The sequence below is a fragment of the Corvus hawaiiensis genome, chromosome 17 (assembly GCF_020740725.1).
Source record: "Corvus hawaiiensis isolate bCorHaw1 chromosome 17, bCorHaw1.pri.cur, whole genome shotgun sequence".
Taxonomy (NCBI): Eukaryota; Metazoa; Chordata; class Aves; order Passeriformes; family Corvidae; genus Corvus; species Corvus hawaiiensis.
The window spans coordinates 10,868,724-10,887,646 of record NC_063229.1 but is presented as its reverse complement, the minus strand read 5'-3'; the positions used below and the strand labels follow the sequence as shown (position 1 = coordinate 10,887,646).

The 18,923-nt window shown below is 45.9% G+C and overlaps 2 long non-coding RNA genes across 5 annotated transcripts in view; one reads left to right on the top strand and one right to left on the bottom strand.

Moving 5' to 3' along the window:
• Positions 1 to 18,923, top strand: part of LOC125334658 — a 36,599-nt gene that overhangs the window by 13,097 nt on the left and 4,579 nt on the right. For 2 of the 4 annotated variants that reach the window (XR_007207188.1, XR_007207189.1), the window contains one exon: positions 791 to 14,369. The exons of the other annotated variants lie outside the window; for them this stretch is intronic. This is a non-coding gene — a long non-coding RNA (uncharacterized LOC125334658). Of the gene's footprint in view, positions 1 to 790; positions 14,370 to 18,923 lie in introns of those variants that run through there. 4 annotated transcript variants of the gene reach the window in all.
• LOC125334657 lies at positions 5,661 to 17,111 on the bottom strand. Its single transcript, XR_007207187.1, has 3 exons — positions 16,965 to 17,111; positions 15,362 to 15,563; positions 5,661 to 6,798 (listed from the first exon to the last, which is right to left on the bottom strand). It is a non-coding gene; the product is annotated as an uncharacterized LOC125334657 (long non-coding RNA).

Below are 18,923 nucleotides of genomic sequence, written 5' to 3'. Positions count from 1 at the left end.
TTTGGGATGCCCAGCAAGGATGCAGCCCCATTTCCTTGACTGGGTCCTCTGGCCCTCCGGCATCCACTGTACATGGAAAGGCCATGGCATTAGACCAGCCAAGCCTCCAGCACTTTCCAACAGGTGCCTGGGAAATGCCACCAGGCAGTGATGGTCCTGACAAGGTGCACGTCAGGGTGCAGAGGTGGGTGCTCCAAAGAACCCTCTTTGGCCGTGGAGCAAAGCTGTGGGGTTGCCAGAGGGCAAATTTGGTCTAAAATCAGAAACACCATTTAGTTTCCTGCCTTATAAAAGAGGGTAATCACACTCCCTTTACATGGGTATCATGCTGTTTAATTAGTAAATGATTAATTTGCTAATGATTTCCCTGGCATGGAAAGCGCTACTGAACAGCTTCTTTTCCCAGCCATGGCAATCTGTGGCAGAAGGGAGGGACATCTGCACCTTCTCAGGCCTGTTTGGTTACTCCCCCATTCCTCCACTGCTCTGCCCAGATCTCTGCACTGGGTAGATGCAGCTCTGGGACCCCATTCCTGCAGCACCTCTGCAGTGAGGCAGGAAAGTTCTTTGTGAGCTGAGCCACAACATTGCTCTCCAGCAAGCAAAAAGAAATGTTTTCTCAGAGATGGACAAGAGCTGGGAACTGAGGACCATCTCTTCTGGCAGCCCCCCTTGTGCCTTGCTCAGAGCCACCTGCAGAAGAGACACGTTTGCATGGCAAACTCAGACATAAAACATGTTGTTCTGCTCTGTAAACACTCAAATGTCTCAAATTCTGTTTTATTCACAGTTTCAGCAAACGAGATTATCGGTGAAAGGAGAAGGAAGCAGAAGTGAATTGCAGCCTTGCTTAGGAAAAGGGAGAGAGACTAATTTAAGCCAATTTCTCCAATCAAGAAGAAAGGCTGTTTGAAAAACAGATCAAAACGAGAGTGGTTTCCTTGCAGAAGGAGTTTATCAGAATGGCATTTTCCACAAAAAGGGCTTGAGATGAACCTTGAGAAGGCTGGGCCTGATCCTCAGAGCAGTTTGCACCTTTGCAGCACACTCTGCAGCGTTCCCATTCCCTGGTGTGGCTGTTTCTCCACGTTCCTCTGGCTCCCAGGGGGTTATTTTGGCACAGAGACAGATAAAAAGCCCCAGAAAGTCTTCCCTTTTCCTGCTCCAAAGCTTCCCTGACCAAGATGAATATGTACCCTGGCCTCTGGGAGCACCCCAGGTTTCAAGCAGAGACAGGGCTCATGCCTGTCCTCTGCTGTGGGTCCTGCCCTTTTAATTCTTGTGAGCAGCTTATCTGCCTTTCCTTTATGTCAATTCTCTCCTTCCTTCCTCAGGATTTTCTCCTTACCCTCATCTTCCTGCCATCCTTTTCCCCAGCCCAGCTAAGCCTCCCTTGGGAGGGGCTGCCCCTTTTACAGCTTTTTGCCTGAAGCCACGTATCTCCTAAGCAAGTGCTTTTTTGAGGGCTCTTGACATTAAAAACTCCAGTTTTGAAGCTTAATGGGGAAGTATAACTGTGACATCAGCATTGTGGCACCAGGAAAAACCCACTGCAAATGTGAGCAGAGCTGGACCCCGCGCATCTTGAGTGGCTTCCTGTTCCTTAGGAAAGCTTGGCACAAAAATGCACTGCCTTTTGTGTGCAAAGCCGTGCACTCAGCCCTGCAAACTGGTGAGATCGGCTTAAAAATAACGATGTTTTAAAATAGAGTAAAATGCATTTTGGGCAACTTTCATATGCTCCTTGGCTTTGGAGTCGTTTTTGGTTTGGCCCTGGGGACCACTTCAATCCCATTTCCAAGTTCTTCTCTGTACCCTGAAGGGCCAGACATCTACTTGAAGAAATCAAATCAAATCTGAGATTGCCTGAAACCCCACAAAAATACTGATGCTTTTAAAACCAAACAAAATCTTCACTCCAAATGGAAGCTGGGTCCAGCCTGACAACAGAAATCACAAGTTGGCACTGCAGCCCTCCCAGCGAGGCATCCTGGCTGATTAGTGCTGCTGCCTCATTAACATGCATACCGTAATCTCATTTGCTCCAGGACTGCTTTGATGTTAATTCCAGCGTTTTGGTGCAGTGTGGTGCTGCACTCTGTGTTTCCAGGCTAGCATTCCTCTCTTCTGCAGCCCAAGCCTTTTCTTTTTGTGAGTCTGTCCTTGCTGTGGCCACTAAAGCACTGGCCACCTTCATCCTCCCAGCCCTATGGCTCTGCCCCGCACTTTCCAGCCTGGCCCCATACGGGTTGTGCTCTGCTTTCCATATCATTTTCTCTCCCTGTAATTTTCCAGCCATTTTTTCATGTATTTTTTCAAACTAAGAGCACCTTTTCCCCAACCCCTGTAACTCCTAGATAGGATATTCAACCATGACAGTTGTCCAGTTCGGGAACAAGAAGCCACTAAATGCTCTGAGGTAAATCCCACTGACCCCAAAGAGAAAATAAATGCACTGGTGCAGGATGGACAAGGCATAAGCAGATGTCCAGTGAGGTGGGGGACCAAAGTTTAATGGTCACTACAGGGAGCTGAGCTATCAAGAGAGCCAGACACGCTGCCAGGGTTGTCTGGGGCTGGGCTAGAGGTTTTGTTCAGAGCAAGATGGAGACTTCACCTCTCCACAAAATCAATCACTTTCACACTTCTCCAATGTGGATTCCAGATATCCCGGGTATTTTTGATGGTGAGGGCTCAGAGCTGCCTCAAAACATGGGCAGGGCCAGAAAAATGAGGCTGCTTTATTGTCTGGGAGATCAATGGCTTTAATAATTAGCATCTTACTTACACATGATTTCTATACTCAATTTGAATCTTAATTAGAGATGGAGAGGGGGATTTAGAAATCCTGGTGTAGCTCACGAGTGTCTCCCGCCTCCTTGGAGGAGGAGACCCTGTGGTGAGACCTGTGACAAACCTGCTGCAGCGTCAGGGACCTCATCCTGCTGCTTCCTGGGGAGCACCCAGTCCCTCTGGAGAGGACATTGGAGCCAAGTCCCACAGCCAAGTCCTGTACACCCACAGAGCCCCAAAGCATAGCTCCAGCCTGCAAAGGGGAACACACCAGAGCTTGAGGCTGAGGCTAAGGGTGCTGCTCAGTCCTGGAGCTGCTCTGGATGGGGCTGAGGCTGAGGCTGAGGATGCTGCTCAAACCCCGAACTGTTCCAGATGGGGCTGGTGATGCTACTCAGCCCCAGCATCTGCCCAAAGTGCTCTGCAGCTGTAAAAATCCGCTGCAGTTTAGGACCAAGAAAGGGATGGAGGGGCCGTCAGTGCAGGCAGGCGGCTTTAAAGCTCAGCCTACATATCTTTACACAAGGACATGCATTAAAAAAATGCGAGGCATTTGAAGCCCACCATTTTAATTAAACTGATTTAACATCCGAGCTTGTGAGGGGCGCAGGGCTGGCAAGCACAAAGAAGCTGCACAATCACTTTGGCTCCATTGTTGACAGGCTTTTGCTCTCTGTTTGTACAATAACCTATTGAACTTTTCCAGACTGTAATTCAATACAGAATAGATCCTTGCAGGAGGCTTTTTTGGCAGGGAGCACTGAAGGCCTTGAATCAATTTCACTTTTCCAGCGTGGTTGTTTAATGTATTGATACCAGCTGGAAAAAAAAAAAAAAAAAGGAAAAATAAAAAGGAATCAATGTTACTTTTATTTGTCCTGAGCTGAAGCCTTTTGGTTCTGTTCTTTGTGACACTGATACCATGCAGCGTGTGGCTATTGTCCCACCTTCGCCAGGAAAAGCAAAGGCTGTTAACGTGAAACAAGGCGGGTTTTTTGTCCGTAATACTTCCCGCTTTTGCAAAGGCTTAAAAGGTTTCGTAGGAAGAGAAAAGTCCAGCAATCCACCACTGCATGGCTTAGCTGGTTGTTCTGGTGATGCTGAGACAATGCTGCAGAACTGCTGGGACTCTGGGTGCGTGGCCAAGGCAGCGCTCCAGGTCAGGCGTCCCCCATCACTCGGGCTGAGTGATCACTCTGAGCACGGAGCCAGGGTTCCGCCAGCTCCTCTTTGGGGACCTGTTTTAAAAACAGCCCAGGGACCTCCTGCCATGCTCTGGCAGCACAGCTGGATCAGCCCTGTGAGGGACCTGTGCTGCATTGCCAGTGGGACACCTTCACCCTGGGCAGCATCACAGGAGTGTCTGCGCAGCCTTGGAGCGAGTGCCAGGGGAGAGGGAACATCAGCACGGCTCTGGCTGAGCTGGGGGTGGGCTGGCAGCACAGTGCAGCCCATCATCACCCTTCCATGCATCAGGATGAGGGGCGGGCAGGAGCTGGCCGATGCCCACAGTTCGGGTTGCACGGCAGGAGCACGCCGGCTCCGGAGCAGGGGACGCGCAGCGCTCCAGAAGCACTCCCAAAAGACAGGGCTGTTAATTGTTACTTAAGCAATGAAGCTGTTTCAGATTGCCTGGGGTGAAGCAGCGGCGGTGGAAGGTGTCTCACTGCCAGAGTGAGAAGTGGCGTCGTTGGGGCCCCTTTTTACTGGGAAACTTTTACTGGGAGTGTGAAAGCAAGCTGGGGCCACTGGTGTGACCTGCGAGCACCTGGGAGAAAAACCAGAGAATCCAGCCCGAAGTGAACATGCAGAGGGAAAACAAATCCCTCTGGGCTTGAGCCAAGCTTCCAGGCAAAACCAGGGAGCAGGACTGGGATGACTTAGATCTCCCTGGATTCCCAGGCATCCCTGCTGAGCCACTGTGCCTTTTCCAGCCCCAGAAGAGGAACCTTTCCCTACCTTCCTCCCATCTCAGCCCTCCCCAGTCCATGCTTCCTGCGAGGCTCTGGCCTCCACCCCGTGTGACACAGATGTCTGTTCACCAGCAGAAGATTACACGTATGAACACACATGTAGAGGGAGGGGATCTGCTTGCTGACCATTACCAGTTTTCCTCGGAAAAGGAAAGGCTGGATTTCGCAAACCCTGAGTGATGTTAGAGCACACTGATTTACACTCTCAGGGGTTTTTTTCTGTTAGGATTTACCCCAAATGAAGAGGAGACTGATACTGCAGCAGTTAACTGCAGGAAACAGGAGGAGTGTTTTGAGTGGAGTTTCACTTGCTGAAGATCTGCCCTGAAGAGTTAGTCTTGGGTTTAGAAGGCAGATGCTGGAGGGCCAGACAGAGCTTTCTGCCCTGCAAGTTACCAGGGGTAGAGAGGGTAAAACACATTCCTAAAATAAATTTGTGTGCATGGCAAGGTGTCTGTTCCTCCCCCTGCTTAGAAATTCAAGCTGTCTGATATTACTGTAGCGAGTCCTGACGAACAGAACTGGGAAACACAGTCACTGCTTATAATGAGGTGCTGCAGTGTAAACCTAATCTTCATTTAGAGCAATTTCTGAAAGACAAAGAGAAATCCACCTGACGAGATGCCGCTGAACCGCGCGATGCACCTACAAATCAAAGCCCCACGTCCCAAAACTTAGCTGGGAAGGGGAAATAAATGGCAGGGGAGCGGCTGAGCAGGTGGAGGCCGCCTTGCAGGAGCATCCCTGGGCAGGATGGGGCCGGGAGGATGAAATGTGAGGAGCATCACAGCCCCCCCGGCTCACTCTGCCATGCACACGCGATGCACGCCTGACCCTCAGCATCCTCTCACTCCCCTTCCTCCCCCCTCCACTTATAAATCAGAGCAGAATTAATTCAGGCGCCGCGTTTTATTTGATAAACGTCAAAATATGTAAATACCGGGCTCTCTTCCTACAGTCGCTAAAACAAATGGAAAACACATTTATTAGCATAGAGATGAGTTTAATCAAATCAGCGGCGAGTACAAATTAGCCACAGGAAACGTAATGAGCTGGGAATTAATTAGCAGCATAATGGTAATAACTTTGCCTGCTGATTACCTTGCGGCCATGGCTCTCCCCCAGGGCTTTCCATGGGTTCTCCAACAGCTGATCTTTTCTGTTGCAGGAGCCCCTGAACTGGAACAGCATGGCCGACAGCTCCCGTGCAACAGACTGGAAGAGGGGAGGGAGACCGAGGGAGGGAGGGGGAAAAAAGCCAAGTGAAAGATCCACCGCCTTCACCTTCCTTCCTTTGCCCATCGCTCTCCCGGTTTGTTCTGCCAGGCTGAGCGCTCCCTGCGCTGTGTGGGGATGCCCTCATGGGTGGTGGGCTGGGTGAGATATCTGGGTCACCTTCCCCACGTGAATGTTCCCTCCTGGGCCAAGCACATGGCACACTTCAGAGCAGCCACCTGCACCCCGGGCTTATTCCGGTTCACCCTGCTGCAGGGTGGGTAATGCTGGATCTGACTTGTCCAAAAATAAATACCCAGGCGGTTCCGGAGAGAGGCTGAAGTTGCCTCGGGAAGGGCAGGAGCAGGCTGACCCCGGAGACTCAGCTGGCTGTTTTGAGGAGCTGATGTTGCATGAGAAAGGGACAATTGGTGCTCCAGGGGCTTTGTAAAGTGCTGGGCTTGTAAATTAACTGTTTGACACCAACAGTGATGGAGAACAGTGGGGGGCAGGGGACGCATGGAAGGAAGGGGCAGTTTCTCTTGATTTATTTGTATTCCTCCTGCAATGCCTCTCCTCCTAACACCTGAGCAGTCCAAAACAACTTGCATAGAGCGTTCCGGTGCCGGAGCTAAAAGCACTTCATAAGCCTTAATGAATCAAGCTGTGCAACAGCCCTGCGAGGAATTATTATTCCCAATGGTGCGGGAAGGTAAAGGGAAAAATGCTCATGTTTGGGGGCCTCCATTTGGATGCTCCAGTCCATCCTCGTGCACCTCCTCACAGCAGCCTCCCAGGCAAGTGACTGAGGCAAAACCTGAGAAGTTAAAAAAAAATAAATCTAAGTTAAAAAAATAAGCCAGACTGGGAAACACAGTGATTTCTGGATGGTGAAAAGTGGGAATCCTGCTTCCAGGTCTCTGGTACCTGCAGAGCCTCTGTCTTGTCCTTAAGCATAAAGAAGCTCCACATTCAGCTCTGCTCTTTGAAGCTGAGACTAATTTCTCCTGCTTAAGGATCCAAGTAAAATCCAGAATGGACCTCTGGATGCAAAAATAAGCAAGTAGGCATACAAATTCCAGCTTGGACACCCAAGATAAAGTTTTCCAAAGCCCTCTGTACTGCTTCCCCCAAACTTTTCTGGTAATAGGTATTCACCACTACCTTCAATTACAATATCAGACCATTGCTTCTACCAACATCTCCCTGACAACTTTGATCAAACCTGCAGCACTGCAAACAGTGCTGATGGCAATGCCTCACCTCAGCAAGCTGACTGGGAGAAGAGTTTGACAGCTGTCCCTGGAAAATCTCACAGGTCCCTCCAAAATGAAGTCAGAGGAGAGCAAATGAGTCCTGCTGTGCTCTGGATCAGACCTGCTTTCATGCAGGGACTGAAATGGATATTTAAAAGTCCCAAGATATGGCAATAATCTGGAATTCAGTCTCCATGGGATGTTTGGTGATGTGTGAACTTCTGTGGGAGCATTTGCTCCTCTGGAGAAGCAGACACAGAATTTCAACAGAGCAACTCTTTAGAGCCTGATCTGCAGAGGTGCATGGGGAAGGGATGTTTGCAGAGATCCTTACAGCATTTTTTCAGGATTCCTCCTTCTAGGAGGCAGTGCTGCCTGCCCTGTTAGAGGCTGGACTCAGCCTTCCTGCTGCTTGTTGGGTTTGTACCCCGAGCTGAAGGGTCTTCAAGCCTGATGGGCCCTGTGGGCTGTGCGAGAGCTGCCATCCACTCTCAAAGGCCATCTCTGGGATGTTCCTCTCTGGAGATCCTACCCTGCAGAGTCAGGGCAACATGGGCCTGACCTCAGATGAAAGTTGTATTGCTTCAGTTAAAGATGCTTCATTTTTAACTCCTTTTATTGCCTCTGATTTTTTTTTTTTTTTATCCAAGGGAGCTTGTGCTAGTTGACACAATAGATTAAACCACGAGTCGTAGTAGAAGAATCCTGTGTTTTATTATCAGGGATAAATAATATCTCCCCCAGAGGAAAATGGGAGAACACAAGGTCACCCAGCATGCCCAGAGCGGAGCCTGAATAGAAGCTGTAAGTTGCTCCAGCCTCCTGTGCAGCCTGAGCTTCGTTCTGAAGGCAGAGGGGTTTATTCTTCAAAGTACCACTTTCCTTTGCTACCTGCAGACAAATAGGTTGCTCTAAGATGCGTTCCACGAGCTGATTTTTGATTCATGAAAGCCTGAACCAACACTGATCATAAGAGAATTGACAGTGATCGTAAAATATGAAAGGTTTTTAAGAAGGACTCTACATCATACTGAGGTCTGCAGCAGGATTTCTGCTTCAGAGCCGGAGGGGCCAAATGCATCCCTGGTTTATTGATGAAAACGTGGAAGTGAAAGCAGCAAAAGCAGAATTGTGCCCCTGTATGTTCAAGGCTACCTAATGCCACAGAAGCTTTTAGGAAATCTACCACTTTAAGCATAAACACAAGACAATTTTGTTCTCATGCAATTTTCTTGCCAATGCTTTTTCTTAAAAATCTGTACAGCTGTCATATAAAATATGCCTGGGTTTGTTCTAATTTAGATTACGCATATTTGTCCTCAGTGAATGATTGATTAAGTGCTCTGATCTTGACTGCTATATTAGCAGCAGGGTATCTGTGCAAGAGGATTGGGAAGCTCATTGGATAAATGGTAGAGATGAAATCTTAGCTGTTACAGATCTGGGTTTCTTGTTCACAGCCAAGGCAAATGCTGTCTTCTGTGCAATAACAAACATGCTTTGTAATGTGTTCCAGGATAGTGCTGAGCCTGACTTTGTTTCCTCATGGAGGGGCTTTAAGCTGTCACAATACCGTGGCACCAAACCCTTCGTGTCACAGATCTCACTGCAAAGAGGGTATCTCTGAGTTCACTGGATCAGTTGTGATTTACGCTGATGTAACTCAAAACAAAATGTGTCTCACTGACATCTGCGGAGCTGCTCAGATAAAACCAATACATAAGCAAAATTAGGGGAAAAATAAGATCTCTCTGTGAAACCGAGCTCATTCAAAGCAGCAAGCATGGCTTAGCAGGACTGACCAAAATGGAAAACCTCCTTCAGGGGTTAGCTACCCTGTCAATCTCACTTTACCATCACTGACCCTGAGCTGGGAGCAAATACATTGTTACCTACAGGAGCTGGGAGATATTTTCTTGCTTATTTGTATAATCTTAGGTTCTGTACTTCTTACAGGAAATTATGTCAATTTATGTTTTGTCATCTTTTCATTTGTTCGTGTTTATGAGCTAGAATGGACACAACTAAAGGTACTTGAAAACACCAACTTAAAAAAAAAATCCACTTTATTTTTCTTTAATGCATCTTCATTTCTACACTGGTCTATTGCATTGTCTTTGCAACACTGTAGCACTGAGAAGGTGTGGTAACAGAACAGGCAATTATGAAAAGAAAGGAGGATTTTTTTTTTTCTCCTTTTCTCTTTCTGAATCATTTCCCTGACCTTCTTGGAGGTGTAGAGAAAGCTCAAAACCATCAGAATAAATAGGTTGTTTACTGTGATGTTTTCAGCCTCGGGAAAAAAAAAAAAAAAAAAGAAGATAAAGAATAAAGAAAAGAAAATCCCTATACCCGCTGTCTTCCAAAAGGAGACAGATCAAGTGTGAACTCTAGAGAAAATATTCCAAAATCTGAGCATGATGCTGTCACAGCAAAGCAGAGTAAAACAGAAAAAAGCTAAACAAAAAGTGACCCCAGGGGGACTCAGCACCCTCCTTCTTATCGTGGACTTGGGGGGGAAAAAAAGGGGCAGGTTGCAGAAATACCAAAACAAGGGGATTTATCTTGGCAAAGACTCTGTCCCAGCCTGATTTCCCGTGATTAGGGTATCATGATTGCCGGTGTCTGCACTGATGTGCTCCCAGCCCCTGCACACGCGGGGACAGGATCTCAGGTGACCCCTGAGCGATCCCGGCCGCCCAACGCGAGCCCTTTCCCGGGGAAAACCATGGCCTGCAGCCACGGAGGGAAGTGCTAAGCTGTGTTAATGATGCTGTGTTATCATCAGGCTCTAATGCTGCCTGGGATGGATGTCACCGCTGTGTATGTTCCTGCAGATCAGTTGGTAATTACACTTGGATCCAAAGTAATTACGCTGAGACTTGCACTCCGGTTTAGGAGACAGAAATAACCATGCACTCGCCTGGTCCCACACGTAGCACTTGTGATGTAATTTAATAGCCAGCTACTAACATGAAAGTAAAGAGGCATTTCTCTTGTATTTATGCCCTTTTAAATTAAACATCGGTGTTTTTCCCTGTGAAAGGAGCACTGTGCCACTGGTCTACTTTTCCTGCTCAAGCGCCCTCCTCTTTTCCTGACAAAATGAAATACACCGAAGGAAAATAAATATTTATGAGCTCCTCCTGGGGGGTGATTGTTTTGACGCAGGTCTTGCTTTGGCTTCACTCTCTGCCCTATTTAAAATTTCGTCAGGGAAAAGCCGTCCTTCTAAAGGCTGGAGGAAGATGAGGCATTTGGATGAGTTTTGTGGTCTCTGGGTGGGGAGCAGAGGGACCAACCTTCCTTTTGGAGGTTTTCCAGGTCACATCTGCCAGTGTGTTTCCTCTTTACCCTCCCAACACTAAACACCTGGACAGCTGTAGCACTGCATTAAGCACCTATTTTTGACGAGGAGCTCAGAGGCGAGGGAGGCAGCCGGGTGCCTGGAGCCCACCTGCAATGAGAACCTTCCCTGTCTGCAGTTCTGTTTCCCAACTGTCGATCAGCAGAGCACACAGCTTTTTTCTCATGTAGAATCCTCTTGTGCATTCCCAAATAAGCCAAGACTCTGCAAATATTCCCCTTCCTTCAGGGTGAGGAGCTTACTTTGGTTAGGAAAAGAAAGAGTTTACTGGGATCTCTTTCTTTTGGCAATGTCTGGGTAATCATTGCTCGTGATAATGCCATCCCAGATGTTGAAACATCTCCTGTATTAATTTTACCCAGAAGATAATTTCCCTTAGAAATCATGTGCAAATCCCCTGTTCTAATTTAAGAATTAATTCAGTACACTAAATCTTAGCTCTTCATCCTGGAAATGTTTTGCAGTGTCTGTTAACCCTTTGCAACAACAGCAACCAGCCCAAGTGGGGGATGTAGAGCTGTAACTAAGTCTGTCTCTCATACCAAGCTCTTTTTGAGGCCAGTACACAATATTTTGGAGCCTAGGCATCTAGAGCCTACCTGCTTGAATGATTTCCTTGTCCTCAGAGAATAACAAGCATAGATTAATTTGTTGTTGCACTTATGGGGGGAGACACACCAGTGGTCCCACACACCGCACTGCAGTGGTGCCTGGAACTGCCATCTCACCCACCATCAGGGCTTCGACAGATGCTAGGAATGAAAATAGGATGATTCCACATTTAACCAGACATGGAGGAGAAAGAGGAGCTGAATGGTTTGGCTGAACCTGTGTAAGAAATGTATGGGAGAGCTGGGAACACATCACACTTCTTCGGAGTCCTGGATGTGGGTCAGTAGCACCTGACCATCTCTCTCTCCCTGGGTGGGCTCAGGCACACAGAAGTTCACACCAGTACTACTAGATAAAAGTACTGCTGGTGTGAACTGCTTCATGCCTTTGCTGGGCTTTCTTAATTTAATTTACAATGGAAAGTGTGTCACACTCCAGACCAGGCATTTTCCTGCCCTTCCACGTTGTGACAATCCTAAAGCATCACAGCCTTTATACTGAAAGTCTTTGACTGCCATTGAAAAGAGTGAAGAAAATAAAGAGGCCAAATCTCCGAATTTCCCTCTGATATGTGAGATCAGAGTGCAGTCCAGCACACCTTTTGTGGAGCAGGATGCTCCAAAAAACATTTCCTGGTTCCTAGCAGAACAATATAACTTTATCCCATCCCAGTGGTAATACCCAGCAACTGCCTCATGCAACGTGAAGCTGCATTTGGGATTCCACTGGTTTTACTGGGGGTGGTTGTGTTTGCACAAGCAGCACCTCATGCACTTTGCAGAGCAGAGTGCCAGCCAAGGACCTGCTCCAAAGAGGATTCATTCGGAATCAGCTTTGATAATCATCATAAGGTGGTAATAGGTGATTAGAGCCAGGTTATTCCAGCATCTTCACCACCACCCCCTAAACTCCTGGATCCTGTACTGACACTGTGCAGCAACTTGTCGTCAGAGGAGAAGAATGATGCAATCCACTCTCCAAATCCTTTCTCTTTCATTTCAATGAAATAGACTGGGAAAATATTGCTGTGTCCTTGTGGTCCTTAAGCAAAGGAGGCTGCATTTGTGCTACCCTGAATTTCGGCACACTGACAGGCTGGATCTGCTGGCCCAGCAGTCCAAGCATGTTCATTGGTTATTATTCCTCCTGATGAATTCACTTGGGGGATCTGCTCCTTGAATGCAAAGCTCTCAGGTCAGAACAAATGGAAAATGCATTACACGGAGCGTGACATGCTGTGAGTCCCAGAAATGTGTTCAGATACGTCCATAAGCAGTGGGATAAAGCTGTTCCTTTATCTCACAGTTGCTGATGGAATCTCCTTCTAGAAACCTGTTTTTGCATCAGCAATGGCTATTTGCAGTGAATTACTGGAGTTTCTTGTATTTATTACGTATTGAAATATAACAAGCTTAAATTACAGCTTTGTTCTAATTTTGATTAGTGGGGAACATGACAAAAAAGACCCAATATCAAATCTGAAATATTTAGAAAGCCTTTCTCTAAAAAAACGAGAACTTGAAGTGTTTTGATAGGAAAGCTAGCTGCAGTTTTCCAACAAAAATTTTCATGCAACATCTCAGGATCTTGATCCCGAAACGGAACAATTTGTGGTGTCTGAGGCCCTGATCCTGCCACGAAACATGTACTGGCTGGTTCTGTGGGAGTTTTCTCCTTTCTTCAGCAAGGCAGAGACAGAGTTTAGTGTTATTTAGTGAATTGTCACAAGGCAAGACACAGATATTCTCACCCAACCCACTGATCTTTCTAGAAGACTTTATATATCATTTGTTTTGCTGTTTTCATTTGCTTTGCTGCTTTCCTGAGTTACAGGATACTACATTCTCATTCAGAGTGTTCCATATTTATCTTCGAAGGAACAGAACTGTGTTTCCAGACATGTTTTGCAGCTCAGATCAACATGCACAAGTCTTGGTCCCACCATTATTCTCCCAAATGTGTAGGATGTGGGAAGCTGAGGTGTGGATGAGTTGACATAATCAAGGTTCAAGTGGGCAGAAGTTCACTGTTAGTTTGGTGGCCTGGGAGAGGTGTCCTGGTGTCTGCTGGAGGTGGGAGCAGAGGTCTTGTGCAGCAGCAAGGAAGGAAATATCTCAGCAATAAATGATGCCCACTGTCAGCACTGATCATGCCTCTCTGTGAACACTCAACCCTGGCACCTCTTGCTCCCAGGACCCAGCTCCCAAGCCCAGTGTTTGAGCTGAGGACAGTGAGCATTGGCACAATCGAACATCTTCTTTTCCCTCCCTTCATTTCCCCTCCCACAGGGGAAAAAAACTTGGGTTTAAAGTCTGCTCTTGTTTGATAACTTCCCTTAACTACCAGCTAAATAATACATGAACACTGAGCCTCCATGCTGACTGATGACTCCCTCTCCTGACCCTGTTTTATTTTTATTGCTTGGCTCGGGCCAGTTCCTTCAAGTCCTGAATCATCAGAACAGAGACCTTGAGGTATTCCAGGCAAATCAATCCCTGGCCCATTGACATATTGCTTTAGCTAACCAACCATACAACTTCACTTTTCCCTGATAATTTCTCAATTAATTGCTTTTCAGCTCTCATTCGTTACAAGGTCAGGCCGTGACTGGACTTGTACATTCCCATCTCTGATAAACTCTCCTGGTCCCCTAATCAGCCACGACTGGGATTTTAGTTCCATTAACTTATTCATCATCCAGACATTTTCATCTTGGGGAGCTTGACTTTTGATTGTATCAGGAGTATCTTCAATTATTTAAGAGGACTTAAAATTGCCTTCTTACCTAAAAGGAAAATGCATTTGGAGCCCTGAAAATTGATCATATTGGACCAGTGTCTTTTGGATGTTCATATGTGCAAGCCCATGTTAAAAAAAAAAGCTCCTGCATGGCCAGAACAGAAGAATTTGCTGCTGGTGAACATGTGTGTGCATGAGGCTGACTCTATTAAGATGTCAGCTATAGGGGAATGACAGTGTGCTGATGACTGGTGGCTTACTAATGCTAAATCACGCCTGAGATTCTGTTCCATGATGTCAAACATTGATTCAGTTTCCGTGGGAAGTTATGCAAATGCCAGAGCCCTTCAATGAGATCTGAGACTGAAATTGCAAGCAAAAAAACCCCTAATAATAAAAAAAATTGCTTCCCTTCTCCTGGCAAGAAATCTTTTTGGAAAATCTTGAAGGGAGCTGCTGCAGGAAGGGGGTGCATTTTGAACAGGTCCCCACAGGCAGAAGGGCTCGTAGGACCCTTCTTCAGCTTTGGTGAGAGCTGGGAGCCAAATCCTTCTCTTCTGCTGCATCCTTCTGTCTGGGGCTGTGCTTCACCTTTGCAGCAGCTGGTCCAGTCCAAGGCAGCAACGCACTAGAGCCATTTTCCACAAAATTTGTCTTTCAACAGAAGCAGCAGGCCACGTTACACAACAAGATGCCTCCATCCCAGCTCTTCTCCACGCCCCTCTTCCCACAGTTTACATCCAGGCAAAGCTCCTAAGAGCCTGCAAGATTCTCCCAAGGGCAAAACTGGTGGCAAAACCAGACAAACTGGCATCAGCTGGGAAATGGTGAATTTCTGAGCACAGTGATGGGACAAAGGAGTCTAGAATCCCACCTTGCTCTTTGTACCAGGCTCTGTGGCTTTCTCTTTGACTGAACCCCACCTTCCTAGGGTGGAACTGGGGAACTGTTCTAGATTATCTGAGTGCTTCAGGCTCTGAAGAATATGCAGAGAGAGGTCAAACTGTATTGACAGGCTGTCTAGGAGGAAATGCTGGTTTAATATTGGCAAGAAAAGACTACTGCATATTTAAAAGGAGCCTCTTCTTCCAGGAAATGTGGTCTTGTTTCAGTTCCCTTTCTGCTGAACATGGGTGGTAGCTTTTATCACCCATGATTTCATTGCAGGCCACAGAATGATGGATTTTTCTGGCAGAACTATATGCTCACACTTTTGAGTGCACATTTTCATAATTCACTTAAAAAGAAAAGCTCACATTATCAGTGAGAAAAGACTAAAAGCACAGAAAATTGAAAAAAAACTGCACCAGAAGTGCCTTGTGATGAAGGAAAGTGCAACAGCAACAACAGTATGAACTCTGGGGTGTTGCTTTGCTTGTTTTTCCCCCCAAACTCCCATAACTCACCCATCCCACTGGAAAAAATACGCCCTTTCTTGACGCATCAGCAAGAAGGGCCTTTCCATGGTCTCTGTCTCTTCCTGTCAATGATGTACCAGAAGGCACCAACACTTGGAGGACGTGAAGAAACATACAGTTCTTTCCCCTCCTGTTGCTAGGATTCACAGCTCTACCCCACGACTTTCCGGGGCTTCAGCTCCTATTTTGGCTGTAGGGAAAAAGAAAGAAACCCTGTTGCTTCCAGGCTTTCTGCAGAAGGCTTGAGCAGCTCCAGTGCCAACCCTTATAATATTGCTACAGTCAGACATAAAATCTTAATGCACAATAGTGCCTTGGATCTCACATTCTTCTGAAAAAGGTGAGTCCCCAGTAGTAAATGAAATATTAAACATCATTATTAAATATGAAACAGCTAAACCTGGATTCCATTAAAATGAATCTTTCATGGTTTTCCTGGTTTCTTTTTCCCATTCCTTTTTTTTTTCCCCAGGGACCGCAGCGATCTCATGAGCTTTTATGTGTCCTTTTAAAGGCAGAAAAATCACAGATAATTTAAGTGTATTCTATTCAGATTTATTTTAGCCAGAAAACAAATCAAGGCAGTGAAACTCTCACTTGGTTGCGTCTCTCTGACTGAACTATTCAACAGTCAATATCAAAGGCTCACCTAAAGATACTCTTGTAATGCCTGCTGACATGTGCCACCTATTTAGAAATCTTGTACCCAGTTACACACTCTACTTTCATTTAGAATGGCTTTAATCTTCCACCATACACTAAAAAAACACGCTCTTATTACATAGGATGCATTTTGAGCTGGTTTTGTTGCTCCTGCAGGTTTTCTGGGAGTTAAACTCTGTCTGAGGTGAGTGCCCACACGGGAGCTGGCAGCTGGGCATCAAAGGGAATGTCTGGGAGAAAAAATCTGGGATTTTACAGAGCTGCCCTTAGATTGGCTGATGACACAAACTTGACTGAGAGTGTGACTGCACTGGTAGCACAGGGCAGTCAACAGGACAAGCCAGGACTCAATATCATCACTGTATTTCATGACTGTAGTATTTGCACCTCAAAATTTGTAAATATATGGCAATCTGTGAATCTCTGGTGCTGGAGCAAACCAAAAGTATGTCCTTCTCATGACATGTATGTATGTCCTTGCTTTCAGAATTTAAGCCCTTTCTGCTATTATTAACTTCCGTATTTGAAAAGGGTTGGTAGAAATTTTTAGAAGAGGATGGGAAAAAGAGCTCTTGGCCTTGCTAAGAGGATGCCAGAGCCTGAATCTGTGTGAGAGCATTCCCTGGCTCTGGCTGGGAGACTGCTGGATCAGGCTGGGTCTGGTGGGAGGTTGCATCTCCAGCGCACACCTTAATTCTTGACTTGCTGCTGCAAAACATGCATGAATTAATCTGCAGACACATTTCTGGACTGGAAGGCAATAAGTACTAAGAAAGACAACTTAAAATGGCAAGGAAGGTAGAAGTCCATTAATTATTCATGACTACTGTTCCATTTTGTGCAAAAAGCCTTTCTGCCTTGCTTTCCATTTTGCTTTGCTTGGGTCACTTCTGAGGCTCAGCAAAGGAGATCTAAATGGACTCTCCACCTCAGGAGCTCGTGCTGATGGTTCCCTTGCACCCAGCTGGGTTTTGCATCTCTCCCTCCAGGAATTCAGCAGAGCGGGGTCCTGCAGCAAAGTGGGAAAATCCACACTCTGCCCTGGTTCAGAGTGTGCCATTTTTCAGATTTTTAAAAAAAAAAAAACAAAGAACAGTAAATGGTACAAGGTTATTTTCTGTATTTAAATACGCCAATATTTTCTTTTTGGTGTGGTTCTGCATCAGCTGAGATGGCAAGAGCATCCCACCAGCAATGGCCTTCTGGCAGCCTGACCAGAACATACGCTCTTGGTCTGGTTTTGTGAGGGCTTTTTTTGCTTTTTTCTGGCCTGACACCCTTGGAATAGAGAGTAGCGACTCCAAACTGCATTATTTATTTATTTTAATGAACTGCCTTTGGCCAGCTCATGTTTGCACCACAAAGATTTCAGATTGCCTCAGAGCACCAGAAAACATGCTGCAAACTGCTATGAAGCTGAGACACGAACATGTCAAATAAGTGATCCACATGAGAGTAGATAGACATGACATTTAGTAATCATCTTTCTTGGACAAAATGGGGCATTGCTGTCACTTTAAGTAAATCTCAGTCAAATTTCTGGCATTTTACCATAGGGGAAGCAGAAGGCATAATAGTAAATTTCTCTTTAAAAAATATAAAAGATCAACCTTGGGAAAAAAATATGGTTGCCACAATTTAAGGTGCAATACCTCATCCTAGCTCGGCCAGCCGTTTCCTGGCTGCTGATATCAATATGTCACTCCTAATGTTTACTGATGTTCACTTTATAAATTACTTTTCCTCACTGTCAGAGTATCTGTCACTGGCTTCTCTTCCCCTTCTTTGCCTCTCATCCCCTTTAATAAAGATTAATATCTTTGAGGTTAAGTAAAAAGATCACATACTACGTAAATCACACACATAGGTCTGATATTTAAAAAAAAGATGAACATGTAATTGCTGAGATTATGTGAGCAAATTGGGTAATTCCTGGCCTAAATGAACAGAGTTGGCTTTTGTGGGATCAGTTAATCTAAGTGCACATTCAAATAAAGAGTATTTTGTGCAGGCATTTGAGCTTCTGAAGGTTCCACTGTTGAAGAAGTGTAGATGTTCAAAGCAAAAATTGGTGAGTTTAACTTCTACAGCTTCTCTGAAGTTTCAATATGTTTAAAAGACATGCAGAATGGGGATTCTCTAAAAATGTGGCACACTGGCTTTCCATATTTATAGTCCACCAGTGACTTCTATATTAAATGGTTTCAGTCTATGAGTCCAAACAAGATTTTTCAACCTGTCACTCCTGCAGCTCAGCCTGGTACATGAAATGCTAAAAATGTTCAGGGTGCTTTGTACATCTTCCTTGACAAACACCTGCAGTAATGACTCCAGAATGAATATTTAGCTGGCAATTTTATGGATGAAGCACAAACCAGTTATTTTGGCTTTGCAATGCTAAGAGCAGTGAACGTGCACTTGGTTTTTAAACTGCAAGATGCAGCTTGGAAGACACAGTGAAGGAGATGATGGACCCTTCATATAAACTATGATCCAAGTAAGGTTTGCCTGGCTAGGAACTGCAGGATCAGACCAAAACATAGGATCATACCTATGTACCAAAACCTACAAGATCAGAATAAAACAGCTGCTGTAGAGGTCAAACTTAGGCTCATTTTTCTGACCACTGCCTTTGCTGTGCATGTAGGACAATTTTGTGGTAAGGGTGGAAGATACAGATTCATGGTCCAATGCAGACTCTTCCTGCAGGAGACTTCCCAGCCAGGCTCCATCGGGCAGACCTAATAAAGCAGGCAACATCTCAAAAGGGATTTCAGCCCTTCTTCCTGATCTATTAACCTGAAGTCCTTCCCTTTTTGGCACTCCAGCTTTGGTGTTTGAGCTCTCTGATACCCTCAGCAGTAATTCTGCATATCCTCAGATTTAC